Source organism: Aquila chrysaetos, chromosome 18 (assembly GCF_900496995.4).
Source record: "Aquila chrysaetos chrysaetos chromosome 18, bAquChr1.4, whole genome shotgun sequence".
Taxonomy (NCBI): Eukaryota; Metazoa; Chordata; class Aves; order Accipitriformes; family Accipitridae; genus Aquila; species Aquila chrysaetos.
In genome coordinates this window covers 12,158,669-12,175,000 of record NC_044021.1, presented here as the reverse complement: position 1 = coordinate 12,175,000, position 16,332 = coordinate 12,158,669, and the positions used below count along the sequence as shown (strand labels likewise).

General features: G+C 39.9%; 1 pseudogene; it reads right to left on the bottom strand.

Annotated features, from left to right (window-relative positions):
* Positions 1 to 2,247: 2,247 nt before the first annotated feature.
* Positions 2,248 to 14,041, bottom strand: LOC115352870 (annotated as a pseudogene).
* Positions 14,042 to 16,332: the final 2,291 nt, after the last annotated feature.

Here is a 16,332-nt window from a genome sequence, read left to right as displayed (position 1 = left end):
TGAATTTCTCAGAAAAGGCTTCATCTCTTCTTTTTCAATGGTGCAGGGAAAATGAGGAGCTAATCATCACCACTTGCTGCAGTAGTCTCTTCTGGCACTCACATGGACAGTTTTTCCACTCCGTTTTCTATTTTGCCATAGCAAAGTTACAGCATATAGCACATACCGCAGAAAACTTGTCTTTGCAGTCCATTGCTTTTACATTTTTTGTTTAGTGAACTAGTGTGAAACCGAGATACACAAAGATTTCAGATACAGATGTGATTTTTCTGATGTGCTTCATCATTTACTAGATTCACTTTTGTCTATGTGTATGTGAAATGCTCAAGGCTCAGAGAAAAGGGAGTAATTTAGTATATTGCAAAATTATGTAGTTGTTCTACAAACCCTACAGACATTAAATCATTGCAATGGGAAAATATTTAAATAGGAAGAAAAAACCCTTTAGAAAGTATCTAATTCAATCTTAGGCCTTCTGCAATGAATTGGATTCAATTTGCCTCCACTGTCACAACTTAATAAAAATTAGAAAGGAGAATACCCATTTTAGGTCAATTAGTCTGCATATTGGAAAACTGCAAGACATCCTTCTATAGTATATTTTATAGCAATCCTTCCAGTAATTGCTAAAGGATACACACACTGATCTGAACTGATCTAATCACACACCACTTTATATGTACAGTGGGTGGGGGCCATTTCATTTTTACATACTGTTTCCAAGTTACTTCTAGGTCTGCATAACTCTGTGCTCTGACCTGTGAGTTATGACACAATCAGAAATCCAGGCCTTTGTTGGTGACTATGGTGCAGTCAGGAAAGCTTCCTTCCAGTTCCAGCAATGTTGTCACTCTTTTCTTTTCCTTGCTTGATACTGGTAAGTGCATATGCAACATAAGGCTAGAGGAACCTCAAGATGACATCTAATGTGCTTGCTTGCCCCTGGGCAAAGTACATAGTTACTGGAAAATATTTACTAATCAGGTTTTAAAAACCTCAAATGGCAAATGATGATTCTGTTTCTTTATAAACTAACCTGTTCTAGTACTCAGTTGTCCCTACCATCAGGAAGATGCTTCTTAATTTTGAATCCAAAACCTCCTTGACTGAAGTATAAGCCTATTATTTTTTGTCCTATCCACTACGAATACAAAGGAAATATACTCCATTTTTGCAGAAGCTTTTTAGTTATTTCAAGATCATCATGGTGCCTGTTTCCAGTTTTCTTTTTCCTAAAGAACTCTAATTCAATGTTTTCTGGTAAGTCATATGTTCAAGATTTCCATCTATTCTCAGGCCTTCATTGATTTGCCTCTAGGTTGTCCACATCTGTCTTGAAAGGAAATATCCAAAAGTGGACATGAAACTCAACATGAAGCTCTGAGGCATTTCTAATGCTGCATAGAGAGAAAGGTAATCTCTCTAATCCCTGTGCAGTGAGTCCCTCCCTGCCCCTTAGTAGCTTTAAACTGACATACCTTTGCTCATCTACATAGTAGATAGAGCAGGGACCAACTGGAAAAAACCCATCATTTGAATAATCATGGCGGGAAGTCTTAAGTCTTCTTATGCTGGAACACAGACATACAGGACAAGTTACAAGACTCAGCCAGTATTGCAGACATAAATTGCAGATGAGAGCAAAACACAGACTGAGCATATCACAAAACACAGTAGAACTGAAGTATTCAAACTAAGCGTTGCAGCAACATTTCCTACAAAGATGTGATGCAGTGCAGCAGAAAGCAACCAAGAGCACTCTAAAACAATCAGACGGCCAAACACAGCTTCAAAATTTCAGCTTGACTGTAAGGAAGAAAGCTGCAATTCAAGGTCTCTCAAGCTATGACTTTCTATTCTACTCACTTTACTGATGAAAGAGGAAATGCTATTTTTATAGCACTCAGTTCCTGCTATTGAACCTAAATCAAACAAGAAAGTAAATATCAGTCCCAAAGAGAAGGTAGGGTTCACACCAGTTCACAAGAATTAAAGTTTGTTCACCCACCCAAAATAGTGAAAAACCCCCTCAGTTGAAGAAGCATCATGTAATGAATTTCAGGCTTTGTAAAGTAGTAAAAAAATTAATTTATAAGCTGAGTACTGTGAAAACCTCTGTGCTGCTTCTAGTGCATACCAATGATGACAGCTTATTTCCAACCTTAGAACAATTAATACTGTGTTTGGCTAATACAAAGTAGGAAATTTCTGCTGTATTTAGGTACCTCAAAGTTAAGAGTTTAATTATCACAAATTTCTGCCAAGTCTTTAAATTTCTTCAAGGAGGAAGCCAACATATGGTTTCCTGGTAGCTGGGTTGGAGAAAACCATTCTGAAGAAATTGGCTTTGTCACCCTGTGGCTGGTAGCTAACCATTGTCATTCCTTCTATCATCTGTGCTTTGATCTTGGGAGCAATCTGCATACCAGATGGGAATGAGTGTGGTTAAGAGCCTTTCTGGAAAAAAAACCAAACCAAACCAAACCAAAAAGCAAACCCCAAAGTTTCTTTCTTCCTCTGCTCCATACCTTCTATACCTGGCTTTGCAATATAAGCTAGCATGCTGTTCAACCCAGATCAAAACGTTTCACAGGGGTGTGTCTAACAGAAGAAAGAATTTGTCAGGAGGAGAAAAACAATGCATTATTTTGACTGCATAGTGTCAAGTGTCATGTGGCCTTTACTGAAGCCAGAAAGAATTCTGTCTGAAGAAATGGGGGGGGGGGGGGAGTAAATTCAAAACAAAGACAGACAGTAAGCCCCCAGATTTGAAATAATTTGATAAAGGATTAACACAAGTGTTTCATTCTGGGGATTATCTGATGAGTATTTGATGTGACTAATGCTTTCAGTACTCATACTTTAATATTACAGCTCTACGACTAGTCAGATTACTGTTTCCTTATCAGGCAGTTCCAAACCCCAAGAAGTTTTTGTGATGGCTAAACAAACAAGAGAGGCACTACAGACATAGGGATGCTATCCTACCCCACTGCAGTAAGGGATCACCTACTCCAGTACAATCCTTCCTCCTCCACATCTCTGCCTGCTCTTGCAGCCCCCTGCTGATCCCATGAATGCAGAAGATATGTACTTCCTTCCATTCTCCTCCTGACTCCACCAAAACACCACAGAAAGTGATCGTAAATAGCCTTTAGTCCCTCACTTGCAGCCCACTGCAGGGGGGGAAATTCATTCAGGCACCATTATGACCACCTGTGCTGGTTTGGGCTGGGGTAGAGTTAATTTTCTTCACAGTAGCTAGTATGGGGCTGTGTTTTGGATTTGTGCTGGAAACAGTGTTGATAACACAGGGATGTTTTCCTTACTGCTGAGCAGTGCTTGCACAAAGTCAGTGCCTTTTCTGCTCCTCACCCCACCCCACCCGCGAGGAGGCTGGGGGGGCACAAGAAGTTGGGAGGGGACACAGCCGGGACAGCTGACCCCAACTGGCCAAAGGGGTATTCCAGACCGTATGATGTCATGCTCAGCAGATAAAGCTGGGGGAAGAAGGAGGAAGGGGGGGCTTCTGGAGTGATGGCGTTTGTCTTCCCAAGTCACTGTTACATGTGCTGGAGCCCTGCTTTCCTGGAGATGGCTGAACACCTGCCTGCCCATGGGAAGCGGTGAATGAATTCCTTGTTCTGCTTTGCTTGTGTGCACAACTTTTGCTTTACTTATTAAACTGTCTTTATCTCTACCCATGACTTTTCTCACTTTTACTCTTCTGATTCTGTCCCCTGTCCCACTGTGAGGAAGGTGAGCGAGTGGCTGCATAGGGCTTAGTTGCCAGCTGGGGTTAAACCACGACAGTCCTGGGAATAAAGATAGTGGTAGAGACTCAGCAGGGCTGGGTCATTCAGTCTGCAACATAGGACAAAAGTCAGAGAGGACTGTAGTTGTATTAACACATCACTATTTTGTTAATGTTGGTATATCATATCATACATTCAGAATTGTGTTACTCCTGTGGTATTAATTCAAACCTCTCCACTATCACAAACAATTCCAAAAATATTTTATATTTTTCTTTGGACTAAACATGTGTGAAGTTTTATTTCATTTGTCTTTGGATTTGTCCAGTTCTACTTCCGACACTGTTCTTTGCACATCAGTTGAACATTGATGTTTGAATTCTGGTTACACTCAAGCAAACAAAAGAGATTAAACTATTGAGAATTACTGCTCAGTGCCTTAGTAACCTCCGGATAGACTGCATAATGTTAGAAATACTACCCAATGAAGTAATTTAACCCATTCTGGTGTACTTGGTGGGACGTACCAGAAGCACACATTGGTGAGTTCAGGCTTCAAAAATAGAGTAAGTTTATTTCTCTTCTTAGGAAACCCCAACTCATAACAGAAACCTCTCCTGCTCTTTGGGCTGAAGTCAGAGGACTTGACATATATTACATAGTAACTGCATGGTTTGTACTCCAAGTTGCATTTTTCAGGAATTCTACCCTGTATCTAGAGAACTATTGTTCTGACCAAGCCTGATAATTATTGCAAGTTAATACTACTTGTTACCCTCCTTGTCATGCTTGCTTTCTATGGAAATCCATATCTATTAGAATGTTTCCCTGGAAAATGCTGAGTAACCTGGTCCTTATAAAGCAGAGCGTTAAAGCAGATGTTTAATATTAAACTGTTGAGCTGTTCTGTCATTAAGTGGACCTGAGAGCACAATGCCACACAGAAATCAGTCAACCTCTATTATGCATGCAATGCTGCCATTTTAAAATGCTACCATTTTAAAAACAAATTATTGAGAACAGCAACAAAAACAATGCCATATTTCTAAGTTTCACCTAGAATAAAAATACTAGAAAAACTTACTAGGGTTAAGTGGAAGCATTTTGCTTCAGCAACCACAATTTTTATATTTTAAACAAGTATTGCTATATAAGTTGTGAAACAAAAAAAGTCAAAACACAAAAGGAATTTATTTTACCTTTTCAAGCTACCTTGACATTACAAAAATAAGTCTAATCAGCATAATAGTCCTTGCACCTTCCCGCTCTCCCACGGAAACCTTTTCAAATTAGTAAAACACCACAAAATTATTAGATTTTTTACTGCTTTGATAGAATACGACGATAGGTTTTAGTCAACATCTTGCAGGATCAACACCTTACCTGTCCCCAGTCAATTATGTTCTTCCAGCTGAGCACTAAAAAGAATTCTAATCTGATTTGATACCCTGTTGTGGTTTAACCCCAGCCAGCAACTAAGCACCACACAGCTGCTCACTCACTTTTCCCCTGCACCCAGTGGGATGGGGGAAAGAATCAGGAAAAGAAGTAAAACTCGTGGGTTGAGATAAGAACGGTTTAATAGAACAGAAAAGAACAAACTAATAATGGTAATGATAACACTAATAAAATGACAATAGTAATAATAAAAGGATAATAAAAGAATATACAAATGATGGACAATGCAATTGCTCACCACCAGGCAATTGATGCCCAGTTAGTCCCTGCGTGGTGATGCCACCACCCCCACTTCCCCCAGTTTCTATACTGGATGTGACATCACATGGAATGGAATACCCCATTGGCCAGTTTGGGTCAGCTGTCCTGGCTGTGTCCCCTCCCAACTTCTTGTGCCCCTCCAGCCTTCTTGTTGGCTGGGCATGAGAAGCTGAAAAATCCTTGACTTCAGACTAAACATTACTTAGCAACAACTGGAAACATCAGTGTGTTATCAACATTCTTCTCATACCTAACTCAAAAACACAGCACTGTACCAGCTACTAGGAAGACGATTAACTCCATCCCAGCTGAAACCAGGACATACCCTTAGCTGCAATACCAGCATTGTTTACAGAACAAGAGAAAGAAGGGTTAAAAATGCTTTGTTTCTTCAAGAAATAAATCTTACCATAAGGACTCTCAACAGTACACTATGATGCTTATCTGGAAAATGCCTGCTTCAATTAAACAAAGAAGAAATAACAAAACCAATGTACAATGTTGCATTAGCAAAGAACACTAGGTATGTGAGAAGTAGAAGACAACATGTAGAGAGCAGAGATCAAAAAGATATTCCATTCATCCATACTTACCTCATCATCAAATACAAGCTCAAAGTTCTCTCTTAAACTCAGTTCCTTGTAAAGGTGCTCAGCAAGTTCAAGGAATCTTTTGAGAAGAGTCTCAAAGCCTAAAGTTCCCTGTTGAATATCAACACATTTAGAGAAGTGGTCATAGCAATGATAGATATTTACTATACATTACATAGAGATAAACATGATGATAGAAAATTATAGGTTACACTGACCTGATAACTTTTGTGTTGTGCAGAATATACCAGTCTAGAATATGTCAGCAATAGCTTTATAAAAGTAAAAATCTGTTATGAAATAACACAATTTCTGGAATAAGAATTGGTTTTTAATCAAAATAATACAACCTATAAAGTATCGATTGCCAGTGATGTGTGTCCATTTGTTTGCTTTTGCCTTTTAACTGATAGTGTTATTTCCCATTTAGTAATTAATACAAACCTGCTCCTTTAGCTAATACAGTGCTGTTTTATGGATTTTAGAACTTAGATCTTAATAATTTCTGGATTTTTCTTACACATACAACCGCTATTCATGAATCATAAATCATAAAAGCGAGAATTTTAATGTACCTTGATCTCACTATAGATCACAATACAACACTATTGCTTGTCTTTTCTAGGCAGAAAAAGGATCAGACAACAACCATATTTTGTTGTTTTTGTTATTTTAAGATCTACTTTACCTGCCACAACAGTTCTTGTCATGGTTTTTTGTGCTTAAAGTACAAAAAAGTAAGCATGCACATTTTATATCCTACGTTTACAACATCAGGCTTTTTATGCAGCATACACTATTTCATAGAGGACATAATTTTGTCTGTCTAACTCAAAGAAGTGGCAACCATATTCTAAATAAAACTAAAATTCCATACCTATACATAACTATTTGGAACAGGAAAACTGGCAACACCCTCTCAAAGAAAGTGGCATAAAACATAAATTATGTTTTAAGCTGTAAGGGCTGGAGGTGTTTGGAAAACAAGGCTAAAAAAAATAGAATTGTGTGACGATCTTATATGGAATGTAGGATGAAATGGCAATATAGGTTTTGAAGAGCATTAATATTCAAAAGAGTCCAGATTCATCTGAGAACCTACAAGTTCACACACCTGTCACAGTCATAGGGTGCCAGTCAGCAGCAAGTCAATTAATGTGAGTGATATTATTGTACTGCAAAAGTCACCAAGAGAATTCATTTATTAGGCAGTTAATAGGTGCCTCCTCTGTTTACAGATCTGGACCAGCAATGAAACTGAACATACACTGCTGCCTCTAGTTCCCCCCTGTTCCCCTCCAAAACATTTCTAGTATGGAAAGGACAAAAGCAATGCATAAAGAGCCATTTGAGTGACACGTTGACTCTTATGACAGGAAATGCATCCCATCTCTTCAGTAAGACATTGATACAGAAGCAAAAAACAATAAAATAAACAATGGGCAATAAGTTATCATTTCCTCTTAAGCCCCTGAAAGTTTGATTTTGATTATGGACAAAAGATCATTTTAATTATTCCTACATGTCTACATGCTATTTGCAGTTTGTCTCTTTCCAGAGCACTCTCCATTAGCATAGCTTTCTTTACAACACTTAGAATCATAAAATTGTTTAGATTAGAAAGGACCTTTAGAGATCATCAAGTCCAACCGTTAACCTAACACTGCCAAGTCCACTACTAAACCATGTCCCTAAGCACCACGTCTACATGTCTTTGAAATACCTCCAGGGATGGTGACTCAACCACTTCCCTGGGCAGCCTGTTCCAATCAGTGCCTGACAACCCTTTGGGTGAAGAAATTTTTCCTAATATCCAATGTAAACTTCCCCTGCTGCAACCTGAGGCCATTTCACCTTGTCCTATTACTTGTTATTTCAGAGAAGAAACTGACACTCCTTTCAGGTAGTTGTAGGGATCGATAAGGTCTCCCCTCAGCCTCCTTTTCTCCAGACTAAACAACCCCAGTTCCCTCAGCTGCTCCTCATAGAACTTGTGCTCTAGACCCTTCGCCAGCTTGGTTGCCCTTCTCTGGACACGTTCCAGCACCTCAATGTCTGTCTTGTAGTGAGGGGCCCAAAACTGAACACAGGACTCAAGGTGCGGCCTCACCAGTGCCAAGTACAGGGGGACAAGCACCTCCCTGCTCCTGCTGGCCACTCTATTTCTGATACAGGCCAGGATGCCATTGGCCTTCTTGGCCACCTGGGCACACTGCTGGCTCATATTCAGCTGGCTGTTGACCAACAGTCCCAGGTCCTTTTCCACCAACAGGCAACTTTCCAGCCACTCTTCCCCAAGCCTGTAGCGCTCATGGGGTTGTTGTGACCCAAGTGCAGGACCTGTCACTTAGCCTTGTTGAACCTCATACAATTGGCCTGGGCCCATCGATCCAGCCTGGCCAGATCCTTCTGCAGACCTTCCTACCCTCCAGCAGATCAATACTCCTGCCCAACTTGGTGTCATCTGCAAACTTGCTGAGGGTGCACTCGATCCCCTCATCCAGATCACTGATAAAGATATTAAACAGAACTGGCCCCAGTACTAAGCCTTGGGGAACACCACTTGTGACCCGCCACCAACTGGATTTAACTCCATTCACCAAAACCCTCTGGGCCTGGCCATCCAGCCAGTTTTTTACCCAGCAAAGAATACACCCATCCAAGCCATGAGCAGCCAGTTTCTCCAGGAGAATGCTGTGGGAAACACTGTCAAAGGCTTTAATAAAGTCCAGGTAGACAACTTCCACAGCCTTTCCCTCATCCACTGAGTGGGTCATCTTGCCATAGAAGGAGATCGGCTCAGTCAAGCAGGACCTGCCTTTCATAAACCCATGTTGACTGAACCTGGTCACCTGGTTGTTCTGTATGTGCCATGTGGTGGCACTCAGGATGATCTGCTCCATAACCTTCCTCAGCACCGAGGTCAGACTGACAGGTCTGTAGTTCCTTGGATCCTCCTTCTGGTCCTTGTAGATGGGCATTCACATTTGCTAACCTCCAGTCAACTGGGACCTCCCCGGTTAGCCGGGACTGCTGATAAATGATTGGAAGTGGCTTGGTGAGCACTTCCACCAGCTCCCTCAGTACCCTTGGGTGGATCCCATCCAGCCCCATAGACTTGTGTGTGTCTAAGTGGTGTAGCAGGTTGCTAACCATTTCTCCTTGGATTATGGGAGCTTCATTCTGCTCCCTGTCCCTGTCTTCCAGCTCAGGGGGCTGGATACTCAGAGAACAACTGGTCTTACTATTAAAGACTGAGGCAAAGGCGGCATTAAGTACCTCAGCCTTTTCCTCAGCCTTTGTCACTCTGTTTTCCCCCTCATCCAATAAAGGATGGAGATTCTCCTTACCCCTCCTGTTGTTGCTAATGTGTTTATAGAAACATCTTTTATTGTCTTTTACAGTAGCAGCCAGATTAAGTTCTGGTTGGGCTTTAGCCCTTCTAATTTTCTCCCTGTATAACTTCACAGCATCCTTGTCATCCCCTTGAGTTGCCTGCTCCTTCTTTCAAAGGTCAAACTCTCTTTTTTTTTTTTTCCTGAGTCCCAGCCAAAGCTCTCTGGTCAGCCAGGCCAGTCTTCTTCCCTGCTGGCTCATCTTTTGGCACACGGGGATGGCCTGCTCCTGCGCCTTTAAGATTTTCTTCTTGAAGAATGTCCAGCCTTCCTGGACTCCTTTGCCCTTCAGGACTGCCTCCCAAAGGACTCTGTCAACCAGGCTCCTGAACAGGCCAAAGTCTGCCCTCCGAAAGTCCAAGGTAGCAGTTCCGCTAACCCCCCTCCTTACTCCTCCGAGAATCAAAATCTCTATCATTTCACGATCGCTGTGCCCAAGATGGCCTCCAACCATCACATCACCCCCAAGTCCTTCCCTGTTCACAAACAACAGGTCCAGCGGGGTGCCTTCCCTAGTTAGCTCCCTCACCACCTTATATCAGTGATTTTGAGAAGTGAATACAGCTGCCCTCTTCTCCATGCTTTAAAAAGCATGTTTACCCTGGATGAATGCTGTGAAGGTTTTTAGCTGCTGAAGGGTCCCATACCAAAACAGGATTTCAATACCATGACCTATGGTTTTGAACTCAATTCACCTTTCCTTTGCCACTTACAAGTTTGACTTGTACTTTAAACTGCTTCAGCATCTCTTTAACTGTTAAAGAGACCAGTTAAAGGAAAGATACTTGCCGAGTGTTTAGAAGCATGTTTAGTTCACCATTAGGGAGATAGGGAACCTACAGGTTTTAATTTAAATAGGACACTTAATTCAAATTACTCTGGAGAGGGGAGATGAACCCCAAAGCCATACAATTATTATGAGTTTCATCCATGTTAGAAAAGAGTGCTTCTTAATATTTCCTGCTGCATTCCAATTTAAAATTTACTTTTAGCTTTATTTTCAAATATTTATCAGTCTGAAACAGTGAAAGAAATCTGTTAAATTTCTACAATAAACCTGTATTTTTAGAGTCCTTTCCTACCTTTGCTTTCCACATTAACCAAAGCTTGAAGACATCAAGATGTCGGCCACACTGAATTGTCTTGCCCTCTGTGGGAAAAGCTGTATCGTACTGTTTATCTGGCTGGAACAGTTAGCCTGTGCACATCTGGTTACAACATTGTAGAAGATCCTAGTAAAACAATATGATGGTTACATTGTAATGATATATGTGGAAATAAGTCTTTAGGAAAATTCATTTTTTTCTTTCTAACTGGAGTTTAAAAGAAAATAAGCAGGACTAAAAATCTCTCCTTGCTCAAAGCCACAGCTCCATCAGCTGAAGAGAAATAAAACCTAATGAAGCAGTAAGAGGATCTTTCCAGCTTAAACCCATGAAAATTAACAGCCAATCAAACATGTGAGGAAGCATCATGTTATGCTAAAAGTGATCATTCTACCAAATGTGTTTTTCGGGCATTTAATTTTACCTCTAAGACAATATGTTTCCCGTTTCTCCTGTGGCTAAGAATGACAGCACAGACCTTCGTAAACCTAACCATCAAGTAAGCAACCCTGTTAACTTCTCATAATAGTATCTCATAGGTGATTTGAGTGCATTTGCCATATAATGTCAAGGTTAAAGACTATAAACCTCTACAGATAATTAATACACTCAAGTCAACATTATCCTGTAGCTTGTCTATATGAGAAAATTAGTGAGCACTTAGCTAGGCTATAAAATAATGGTACATTCTGTATGTGGGCTCCAAGCATCTCCATGAGAGGCTGGTTGCTTCATTTTGAAAGCTACCCCATGCTGAGTATTTGAAGAACTATTTGCATAAGGAAATAGAAGTAACTAACATGCTATAAATTTACACCTTTCCCTCGTGCATGCTGACTTCTCCTGCAAATAAAACTCCCAGACACACTGAACTCCACATACTGTACTAAGTTACCTAGCAATACAAAGGATGATTTAACTTTTACTATGGTATATTCTGTTTGCCAGGCATTAGTCTGGCAAGAAAGTTTTGCTCTTGATGGCAGCTTCCACAGGTATTTTAATGAAAAGGTGAGAGGAGTAGTCTGTTCTTCTGATTTATATAAAGAGACAATACTTAGAATAACAACTAACCCTGGGATCTGATAGAACCCCTCTCAAATCTTTTAATTCAGTGTCCTTCCAAATATTTGCAACAGCTTAGAAAAAGAAGTCTGGGTTTGTTAGAAGAATCCCAAATCAGATACTGTACCATGCAAACCTAATAATTCTGCCTTTCAATTTTAAATCTTTAAATTTATAAATGCATAAGTAAATATAAGCTTGGCTTATACAACCTTGCAAGATCTTTGAGCCCACTTCTGGCTTTCAGACAACTCTCCTCAAAAAGGAGCAATCTATGGAAGAAATCAATGCTATGCACATCAGCATTCAACTGTTTTTATGTACAACAGCCAACATCTCCTTAAAATCATTTCCTAATACGAGGCATGCAAGCCTATTTATAGCATCTATCTAGAAGTTTTCAGGAGTGGCTAATGTACTAGAACTCCTATAAACTTCAAAATTTGAAAAAAAAAATCCAGACTATTTAGTAAACACAATACCAAAATTAGCTAAAGATATAAACCATAATTATTCATACCACTCCACAAAAGCAGCAAAACCCCCAAACCAAAACTAGCTGCTTTGCCCCCTACACTCACACACTTATACCAGAGCTAAGAATTTTGTTTAGGAAGCAAAATCAACCCTACATTGTTACAAGCCAAGTATCCTGAAATAGGAGGGCAAACTGAATGACGACTCTGAAGACAGACAGTAGCTCAGGAGTTCAAATGTTCCATGCTGCACAGATAGTGGTTTAATTTTTGGAGTTGGCTTAGCTGATGCAAGAAGAACCATCTTAGAAGTGGTATGTGCTGTTATACTGCACCAGTGCAGGCAGAACTTAACTCTATAATTAATAATGAAGAACATACTTCTTTACTATCCCATCTCTTCTCATTTCTTAAATTCCTATTCCATTTCAGGGTGAATTGGAAAAAAGGGTGGTCTTCCAAAATAAGAAAAAAAAAAAATACAATGGCACTTTATCTTTAGGACTGCTTCTATGTGTGAAACAATCTTATATATCCATCACACAACATGGCCCAAGTATTGTTGTCCATCACAAAACTTCCATTACTTTTAATCAGAAGCTATCCAAAGACACCACAAGCTCCTAAGTGCTTTTGCAGCTGTAGGTCCTGTTCCTGCTGTGGTGGTAATGTAGCTGAAGAACATTTTCTGAGCTTTCTTGGCTCTTCCCCCAAACACATATGCAGGTGTTTCAGCAATGTGAAAAACAATTGAACAATAACAATAGCCCCCATTTCAGATCAATCGGAAATGAAATATTTAAGCATCTAGTACCACAGTAATTTTAAGCTACTTTTTAAAATACCCTAGCTGTGAGCCAACACAGAGTTAACATGTTTCTTTTAAAAATATATCAAAGCGAAACATTTCAAATATTCCTCCATTTGGAGAAAACTGGCTGAAACAGCAGGCCAGAACTTGACACAAATTAACAGACAGTTCTCATTCTCTTCAAAAATAGATTTTTCAGCAATTTTATTATTTCCTGGAGGGGAGGGAAATATATATATATCCTGCTCTGTCTTTTACAATCAGTATCAATGACAATTTTATGTGAGTTAATGCTGCCAGATTTCAGATAGCATTGTCAAATTCAACTCCACATTAACATTAAAAATCAGAATGAAAACAACAACCTGTCTTTTGATTTTCAGTATTTCAGCCTCCAAATCAGCTGGAATCATTTTCCCAGTGTCAAATATTGAGAGGAAAAAAAACCCCAAAGAGAATAATGTAATTTATTCTTCTGATTAGTCTTTAAATATACAGGAAATCAGGTATCAGATTCTACTTCTAAGACTATTCATAGTGCTCTACCTATGTTCCTTATTATTTACCATGCTACTAAGTTCACGTCATCTGCAAATTTTACCAGCCATAATTTCATGTCAATGCCAAAACTGTTGAGAAAAATAAAAAACAGCACTTAGAGGAAGATCTGACTCCCAAGTTTATCTTCCTTGGCCCCAGCTTGGCCATCCAGCTGGCGTGAGGCACCCTGGTCCTACCAGGCAGATTCTTACACTTGGGGAAGAAACGCTCAGTTTCTTCTTGCTGTTGAGACTCTAGCGTCAGCTTTTACACGGCCAGAGGGTATTGCTTGCTTGCTTTCCCAAATCCCTCCGCTCCTAACCTCTGGCGAAGGTCAGGCCCAAACGGCTCTGCGCCAAGCCCCTTCAACTTGGCACACAATCCACCCAGCTTCCTTGGCTTGGGATCAAACCCCAGAAAGCTTTTCAGTGCACATCACAGCTCTGTTAAAGTTACTCGCAGAAGCAAGACAAGCACGTGGCTGCAGGGCAGAGCAACGTCACCCAGACAGCCTCTGTGTGCATTACCAGTACTTTGTGCCACACAGCTACGAGTGGGAGCAGCCTGGTCACATGCTCACCCATCGTTGTCACTGACACAGGTGAGCTGCACTCTCCATACTTCTCTATAATGAAGGACTGAGTGTTTCTCTTGCTAAACAATCAGAACAAAGGCTATATATTATTTTTTTAATTAAAAAGGACAAAGAAACCCCAAACTTAGTGATACCACAGGGTTGATGACCATCTGAGAGTTTTGGCAGTTGTTTATTATCAGCAGGGCAAAAAATCCTGTAAAGAACACTCCTACACTTAATTCTGATATTCATATTCTATATCAAGTTCTTTCAGCTGAGGATGATTTTACTTCTGAACTGTCCTTAGGTCTTTATACTGTAAAAAAAAAAAAAAAACCAAAACAAACCAAAATCAAATTCAATATTAGCAGTTCTTTTTTATTGAAATGAAATGTTTAATTCAAACAAAAGGCTGTTTGATATTCTTATTTGTAAAGAAAATGGACATACTTTGTTTTGGGATGAATAACCATTTTTTTTCCTACTCTTTGAAACTGTCAAAATTACAATAGCTAAGTAAAAAAAGAAAAAAAATTAAAAATTGCTGTGTGCCCTTGAGGCTAATTTGCTAATACAGGTCAGTAAGATATTATTGCTCCCTCCCTGCAGTAGCAAGCAGGAAAAAAAGAGGCTCAGTTCAGGGGGTCTGCCTTCAGGTAACAGTGATTTCTAGACTACGTTCTTATGCAGACTATGCTCTCCCATGCAGACCATTGTACGATTTAAGGATCATCTAAGGTTCAAATACTTGCAGGATGTGGATGCTTACATTAGACATCACAATGCAAGTGACTCAGAAGCGCATAGCGCCACAGGCTCAAATCTAGGACCGGAGGTTCCTGAATACTAATAATATTTTTCCACACGCACACTACAAAACGTTTCGGATTTTCAGAAATCACAGGCTGTGTACTCTGGCACAGGCATTACAGCACTCCTCACTGATTATGTGCCACAGGCAGGCAGTTTATGGAGCCTTACTGCAGTGAGATACTTCAGAAACAAACAGCACAACACATGGAAGTGCAGCCATGCCTTTAGTTTTAACCTTAGGGAAAGACTTGTAGCAAGCCAGCAAAACACTGCAGAGGTTTGATAGGGTCTCACCTAATGGCATGGAAATGACAGTAAGAGTTTGAGTAGTTTATTCCTTTGCAGAACCTGAACATCACATTCTTGGAGATCTTGGGCCAGGACCCTCAGTTAGTGTGAGCCGTCATTGCTCTTCCAACCATGTATGAATTCCCTGAGAGGCAAGAGACTAACTCTCCGAACACTTCCCATGCTGCCCGCTTGCATAGTCTGCCATCTGACATCGGATCAGAGGATTTCCTTTCTACTCTTTAGCCCATTCTGTACTTCCTCAGTTTTGATAATGCTAGAAAACTTAGTCTGGGACATGGGAAGGAAAGGATATTTTTTCCCCTAATTATTTATACAGTTGTACTTCCTAGGCCCATTTGATCTTTTTCCTCTTCCTTCACCCATAAAGTCCCATGATTTAGCAGAACACCAAAGCATTGTGAAGGAGGAATTATTTGCACCCAAATCCCTGCAGCTAATGTCCTTTAAAAAGTTTATTATTTCATTTTATTGAGGCTGATTTCTGATATCTAACTGAAGAAAAATTTAATTCTAGTTCCTCCAAATATGGAGATGCTTCTATCTAGGAATTTTTAGGCTGAGAAAGTATTTTTGCCACATTTTTACAGTATCCTTCAATTGTCACAAATTATGTGTTGAAATTATAAATAGTATTTAAAAAAAAATATAACCAAAGTTACCTACCTTCAGAACAGTTCCACTGCTGTTTGCTTCTAGATTAAAAATGAAAGCACAAGTTATTGCCTACCTTACTGCAAGCTCTTTCGCCCTCTCATAAACTCATCGTCCTCTAGAGGCTGATCTAAGTGCAAAGTCTCTCTCAATTCAGTGGGGCTAGAAGATTTCACAGGCTGACACAACCTACAAACAGGGTTAGTTACCTTGCTTTACTTACCCGGAAAAAATATGCCAGCTGCTTAAAATTCCATCCATCCAATAATTTCATGCATTTTCTTCAGAAGAATCTGCTTCATGATAGTGAACAGAGGAGCCAGATACATATATGTACATATATACGCTTTTGGTTTTTGGTTGGTTTGTTTGTTTGTTTTTTGGTTTTTTTTTTTGTTGGGGGGGTTGGTTTTTGTTGTTTTTTGGTTTTTTTTTTTTACACAAAAGTAACAGCTTATTTTAAGGGTATTTCATTATGCAGGAGAAATATAATCAAATGGAGGTTTTGATTTAGCAACACCA